Raw genomic sequence first — 8037 nt, 5'->3', positions numbered from 1 at the left:
AAGCCCACATAAAAATGAGAGAAAAGAGAGAAGGGGCAATGTTACTATCCTTTTTCCACACTTGTGCTTCAAAGTGGCACCATGATCTTTATGATGAAGAGTCTCCTATGTTGTCACTTTCATATACTAGTGGGAATTTTTCATTATAGAACTTGGCTTGTATATTCCAATGATGGGCTTCCTCAAATTTCCCTAGGTCTTCGTGAGCAAGCGAGTTGGATGCACACCCACTTAGTTTCTTTTTGAGCTTTCATAAACTTATAACTCGAGTGCATCCGTTGCATGGCAATCCCTACTCACTCACATTGATATCCATTGATGGACATCTCCATAGCCCGTTGATACGCCTAGTTGATGTGAGACTATCTCCTTCTTTTTGTCTTCTCCACAACCACCATATTCTATTCCACCTATAGTGCTATATCCATGGCTCATGCTCATGTATTGCATGAAAGTTGAGAAAGTTTGAGAACTTCAAAAGTATGAAACAGTTGCTTGGCTTGTCATCAGGGTTGTGCATAATTTGAATACTTTGTGTGATGAAGATGGAGCATAGCTAGACTATATGATTTTGTAGGGATAGCTTACTTTGGCCATGTTATTTTGAGAAGACATGATTGCTTTATTAGTATGCTTGAAGTATTATCATTTTTATGTCAATATTAAACTTTTGTTTTGAATCTTATGGATCTGAACATTCATGCCACAATAAAGAAGAATTACATGGATAAATATGTTAGGTAGCATTCCACATCAAAAATTCTGTTTTTATCATTTACCTGCTCGAGGACGAGCAGGAATTAAGCTTGGGGATGCTTGATACGTCTCCAATGTATCTATAATTTTTAATTGTTACCTGCTATCATATTATCTGTTTTGGATGTTTTATATGCATTAATATGATATTTTATATTATTTTTGGGACTAACCTATTAACCTAGAGCCCAGTGCCACTTTCCGTTTTTTCCTTGTTTTTGAGCTTCATGGAAAAGGAATACTAAACGGAGTCCAAACGGAATAAAACTTCACGATGATTTTTCTTGGACCAGAAGACACCCAGAGGACTTGGAGTGCAAGTCAGAAGAGCCACGAGGCAGTGGCAAGGGTGGAGGGCGCGCCATAGGGGGGGCGCCCCCTACCTTGTGGGCCCCTCGATGACTCCCTAACCTAGATCTTCCCCCTGAATATTCACATATATTTCAAAACCCTCAGAAGCATCCATGAAAACACTTTTTCACCACCGCAGCCTTCTGTTCTCGTGAGATCCCATCTTGGAGCCTTTTCCGGCATCCTGCCGGAGGGGGATTCAATCATGGAGGGCATCTACATCAACTATATTGCCTTTCAGATGAAGCGTGAGTAGTTTACCTCAGACCTACGGATTCATAGCTAGTAGCCAGATGACTTCTTCTCTCTCTTTAATTCTCAATACCATGTTCTCCTCGATGTTCTTGGAGAACTATCCATGTAATCTTGTTTTGCAGTGTGTTTGTCGAGATCCGATGAATTGTGGATTTATGATTAGCTTATCTATGAATATTATTTGAATCTTCTCTGAATTCTTGTATGCACAATTTGATATCTTTGTATTTCTCTTCGAATTATCGGTTTGGTTTGGCCAGCTAGATTGATTTTTCTTGCAATGGGAGAGGCGCCTAGCTTTGGGTTCAATCTTGCATGATTTCACCCAGTGACAAAGTAGGGGTAGCAAGACACGTATTGAATTGTTGCCATCAAGGATAAAAAGATGGGGTTTACATCATATTGCTTGAGTTTATTCCTCTACATCATGTCATCTTACTTAAAGCGTTACTCCATTCTTTATGAACTTAATACTCTAGATGCATGCTGGATAGCGGTCGATGTGTGGAGTAATAGTAGTAGATGCAGGCAGGAGTCGGTCTACTTGACACGAAACGTGATGCCTATATTACATAATCATTGCCTCGGATATCATCATAACTTTGCGCTTTTATATCAATTGCTTGACAGTAATTTGTTCACCATCGTATTATTTGCCTTCAAGAGAGAAGTCTCTAGTGAAGTCTATGGCCCCCGGGTCTATTTTCCATGATGTTACTTTCTGATATACTATTTTGTAATCTTTTACTTTCAGATATATAAACCAAACAACCCAAAAATATTTTATCTTTTGTTTAGTTTTATTTATCTCCATCGGATCCCACTTTTACAAGTGACCGTGAAGGGATTGACAACCCATTTATCGCATTCAGTGCAAGTGTTTGATTGTGTGTGCAGGTACATCTATTGGTGATTTGCGCGTTTTCTCCTACTAGATTGATACTTTGGTTCTTAACTAAGGGAAATACTTATCTCTACTGTGCTGCATCACCCTTCCCTCTTCAAGGGAAAAACCAACGCAAACTCAAGAAGTATCAATGACTGCTTATTTGATCATGCACAATATGATCGTAGAATATGAGCGCCCGAAATATATCTACGATCAAGGGTTTGAGTTTCATGGTGAGAATGTTGTGCCTGAGCATGGAGAAGCAGCAAAGTTCGAACAGTTTACCCAATTTCATCATGACATGTGTAATTGGGAAACTCACATGCAATTGCAAAATGATTTGGTTGAGCATATGTGGGCTATATTGGCAACTAATAGATGTTTCTTTTTTATTCAGCTTGCAAAACTATGTGACACTATTTTATTTTCATTCGGCTTGTAAAACTATGCTATTTTTTATTTGGTTTGAAACTATATGTTTGCTTGTGAAAATTTATGCATATTTTTTGAAAATGGGCGGCCAGCCAACCACGTCGGGAAATATGGGTCAGCGCACTGCTGACCCAAATCTCAAACCCGACGGATGTCGAGCGGGCGGCCGACCCAAACGAAAAAAAGCGGACAAAAGCGCTGTTCATTTGGGTCGGCACGTTGGAGTTGCTCTTAGCATGGGCATATGAATTTATCCATCAGTGCAACCAATCAAGAAAGGAACTAGTTATTTTAAAGCTGGACTTTGAAAAATTATCTGATATGATTGAACACCAGACTATCATGGAGATCCTTGCTGCTTGAGGGTTTGGAGCAAAGTGGATTTCTGAATAGATATGAATTTTAAGCTTGGCTACTCTTCTGTGCCGCTAAATGGAATCCCTAGCAAACAATTTTTATGCAAAAGGGGTGTCACGCAAGATGATCCACTTCCCCCTTGCTCTTTTATCTTAGCTGCTGATGTTCTACAAGCAATTTTGAATGAGGCCCTGGTTAGCAATCTTATAAGTAGACCTGTAGCTTACACTCATTTCCCTATCATTCAATATGTCGATGACACTGTTCTTATTATGCCAGCTTGTGAGATTTTAGCTTGAGCAGCCTCATGCACTTCACTGTCTATACTAGACTAAGAATTAACTTTGATAAGTTAGTGATGGTTTCCATAAACACTTCCGAGGAGCACATGCCATCTTTGGCACCTAGACATGGTTGTAAAATTGGATCTTTCCCTTTTACATACCTTGGTCTACCTCTGGATTTGTGTAATCCATGACCGAAAGATTTCTCCCTTCTTCTCAAAAGGATAGACAAAAGGTTAGCTCGATGCTCCACCTTTCTATCATATGGAGATAAAGTGGCCCTCATTAAATATGTGTTTACCAACCTGCCAACCTTCTTCATGAGCACATCATCTATGTCCCATGGGATTACTGAGCAAATCAACAAGTTCCTTAGAAATTGTTTCTGGAGAAAATATGGAATGGAGAATACTTCTCTCATTGCGTGGAATAAACTATGTTCTCCAACAAATCAGGGTGGATTGGATGTCCTTGAGTTGGCTATCCACAATAAATGTCTGCTCATGAAGAACGTTCATAAATTCTTCAATGGGGAAAACCTTCCTTAGAAATATGTGAATACCAAAACTTATAATTCACATCTTGGAAATTTCTAAATCAAATTCTGGAGAATTATAAATCGTGGGGAATGAATTACCAGGAAAAAAGCATCTCTGCAAAACGTCATTACGATACACACGGTAGAATAAAACCGTGCACGATGGAAATCTATAACACATACGTTTCTGCCCCTTAAATGTGTGTGCTGATGGATCATCGAACACGGTGTACTATTTGAAAAGCGTGTGTGCTAGGAACACCTATCACACACACTTATTAAGAGGAAAGTTGGCGATAGTGGTAGCACCACATATTTTGAAGTTCTTGAACATGTGTGATATTGTTCATACCACAAATGACGCGGTAGATTAGATGTTTGTGATAGATTTTTTTTGCACACGAGCCACGCCAAGCAACCATCTTCGGTGTCATGTGCATCGTAATTGTTATGTCAATGTAGAGCACGTGCGATAGATGTATCACCCCACATGGTTTTTACATAAGAAATGTTTGGGAAGTTTTGTATATTGCAAACGCGTGGTTTAGGCGACGCATTGTTCAAGTGTCGCCTGTGTGATAGGCTGTGTCTTCACATACGATTGCTTTTGCTAGATCATCTGCATCCTCGAGCCCTACCTCAGACGATTATTTTGGGTCATGTGTGATGGACCTACCTTGTCGCACACCTTAGCATGGCGACGGTTCAAAACTATGTTAGCAAAAGCAGGTTTAAACCGTTTGTATAGGACTTAACTGCACTAGTGTCTTTAACATCACACAAAACCAACTCAGCGACAAAGTGAATACTTTGAGAAGATACATATTACTACTTGAGAAGATGGTGGTCCAAATGCATTGGGAGTCTTTCCTTAGCTTGACCCACAACCACCTATTGAAATCCCATTTCATGATTGCTAGGGGCTTGTCGAGAAATGTGTATAACTAAGCTATCCTTGTTTGTATGATGATATAACCCACAAATTTTGCTTGAAGAGAAGTTAGAACCTTGACCGATTGTTGGAAAACATAGTAGAACAAAATCACACCTACGCACACCCAAGATCAATATGAAGATGCATAACGGGTTGAGATGATGATCGTTACCATTACCGAAGCAGAAAAAGATCGTGTCGGTGTAGATCGTACTTTGAGTCCCTCAAACTGTGGATGAACGGTCACCGGACCAAAGATCGGAAGCACGACTTCTCTACTTGATTGCAAGCGTGCAGCCTTCATGATCCGGCAGCGCTTCCCCGTCTAAAGCTAATTGTTACCGGAGAATTAGAGGAAAGAGATTAGAACTACACATGACTTCTAGTTATGAGGACTAGATGATTAGTCTAGCTCTAGTTAGTCAACTAGGACCAACTAGAATTAGAACTAGAAGAATAGAGGAGGCTCCAAAACTTCTGCGTTAAAAAAGAGAGCACATATGCTCATGCATATATATGTTTGAAGGGAGAGGGAGGGCTTCCACCAAGGGGGAAGGAGTCTGACTTGGTGCGCCGACCTAGAGGGGATGGGTGTGACTCCTCCTCTACCCCAATTTGGGGGAGCTCCTAATCGGCGCTTTCAGCGCTGCAAAGCGCTCCTGGCGCTCGTGCCTGACGCCTAGTTGGCAGGCCCAGCAACATCCTCAAAAAACAGATGCAAAGAATAGGATTCAAACCAGAATCTCCAATGTCGTCAGCCAAACACTCCCTCGCAATAACCACTAGACCAAGACCACTTAGTTGACTGAAATCACAAAACAGAGATATTTAATACTTCTACCAGTACATCATTAACACATATTTGTACTAGATAAATCATTTTGAAAAAATAAAACGTAAATTTGAATAACAAAACCATAGATTTGCAATAAAAAAGTTCGCTGTCATGGAAAAGAAGTTCAAAAAATAGGGAAAAAATCATGAAATTTGAAATAAAGTTCATCAATTTTGAAGGAAAAGTTCATAAATCTTTAAAAAAGTTCCTCTATTTTTGAAAGAGAATCATCGATTTTGAAGAAAGTTCATCGATATTGGAAAATTTTCATCGAATTTGAAAAAGAAGTTCATCAATTTTGAAGAAAAAGTTCACAAATTTGAAAAAGAGTTCATCGGTTTTAAAAAAAATGTTCATCAATTTTGAAAAAAGTTCATCAAATCTGAAAAAGAAATCATCCATTTTGAAAAATACTGAAGTAAAAGTTCAAAATTTTGAAAAAGAGTTCATCGGTTTTGAAAAAAGTTCACCAAATCTGAAAAAAGTTCATTTATTTTGAAAAAGATTGAAGAAAAAGTTCACAATTTTGAAAAAGAGTTTATCGGTTTTGAAAAAAGTTCATCAAATCTGAAAAAAGTTCATCGATTTTGAAAATTCATCAATATTGAAAAAACTTTGCGCATTTTGAAAAGAGAAAGAGTAAAAAGGAAAAGAAAAAAAAATCAAACAAATCCGGTCTAGGAACGTATCAAAAAATGGAAAAAGTTGGATGGGAAGCTTCTTAAAACTGGTGGCTTGCCACGAACTTAACACGAGAATATAAAGCGGGAAAGAAGTATTTAGTCACTATTGATTAGTTGGCGTAGTGTTAACCTCGGGTGTTTCCAAAGGATGACGTCTCGGGTTCGGTCCTTGTCGCCTGTATCATTTTTTAAACAGAAAAACTACAACTGGGTTGGCCCATGCAGCATCGACCGAAGTGGTGGTGGTGGTATGCGCCCGTTTACGCCGTTGCCTTTAACCGGCGCTACGGGCGTCGAATAGGATTTGCCCCAGGAAGGAGGCACCTCCTCCGCTTGGGCCTTTGTGGCCCAAGTTGCCTTCCACCTCTTGGCCTTTTTAGGCCTGTTGATATGAAATTAAATATAAAATTGTTATAGATACTTTTAGACCATTTTTACATATAATTTAACATCTCATAGACATTACATAATTTATATATAGACACACACACACACACACACACACACACACACACACACTTGATACTCTTCGTAACCCTTCCGGCGACCCCCAAATTCTTTCAGACCCTTTCGGAACTATTCTGAATATTAATGAAATAATTCTACAAATAAATTCTCATCACTCCCGTCCTACTAACGCTCAACATATCGTGATTTCCTTAAGCTTGCGACCCAGATTTGGTAACTCATAGACATGAACGAAACCGTCCCTTCAATGACCGACAACGGAACCGTGGATGTCCATATCGATCCCTATGAGCACATGAATGATATTCGAGTGAACCTTTGGTTATCATGTGATGTTCCCTTTGCTTCGTGATACTTCACAAAACGCGGGATGCATCGGTATTCTCCTGAGTTATCACCATGCTCACTCTACCGAAATCCTCGTTACCGATTTTGTTCTTCTTTCTCGCTATTGCGTTCCCGCATCCCCGTGATGTAGTCACCTGTGTCTGGACATGAGATGATGGATTCTGTCACACCAGAGGGCCCTAAGAATATCTCTCCATCGTCGGAGGAGATAATCCCACTCTTGAGCTATCTAGTCCCTTGTCAAACTTTTCGATGAGCCTGTAAGTTGTCGTTATGATCACGTGTTATAGGTGACGTTTGAGCAACCCCAAAACCCATCGTACGGTAAGAAGTGACTACGAAACTCTCATGGTCTAAGGACCAAGATCACATGTTAACACTCCATATCATTACAATTGATTACAATTGATTATAGAAGATATTAACTCAATTCATATCAGCCAAGATTGGGTCGATTCAATATGATCGTTCTTCCAGTGTCATAATCTCAATGTTGTTTTAGTACTATCATTACACTTAACGATATCATAAGATCTGGAAAACATGATCACCAACAACACTCGAGCTAGTCCTAGAGGCAAGACTAGGAACCTTTTATTTAACCATTTATCATTCCACACGTGCATACGAGTTTTCCACTGAATCGCATATCCAGGATCATAACAGTTATAACATGAAATATGAAATCTTTAATTATGAATACGGAAAATAATAATACAAATATTTTTGTCTAGGGCATATTCCCAACACTGATAATGATCGCACATATATAAAGGACTTAAGGCCCTTCTGAAAGGCCAAGTGTCTTGAGTTCGTTGAAGTTAAGAGAAAATTCCCGCCATTTATTGTTGTAATATCTGAGACCACGAGAGAATGTATGTCATAGGAATGTTACTCGCAAGGTGGG

Source organism: Triticum dicoccoides, chromosome 2B (genome assembly GCF_002162155.2).
Source record: "Triticum dicoccoides isolate Atlit2015 ecotype Zavitan chromosome 2B, WEW_v2.0, whole genome shotgun sequence".
Taxonomy (NCBI): Eukaryota; Viridiplantae; Streptophyta; class Magnoliopsida; order Poales; family Poaceae; genus Triticum; species Triticum dicoccoides.
The sequence above is the reverse complement of the archived record's forward strand: the minus strand, read 5'-3'. Positions refer to the sequence as shown.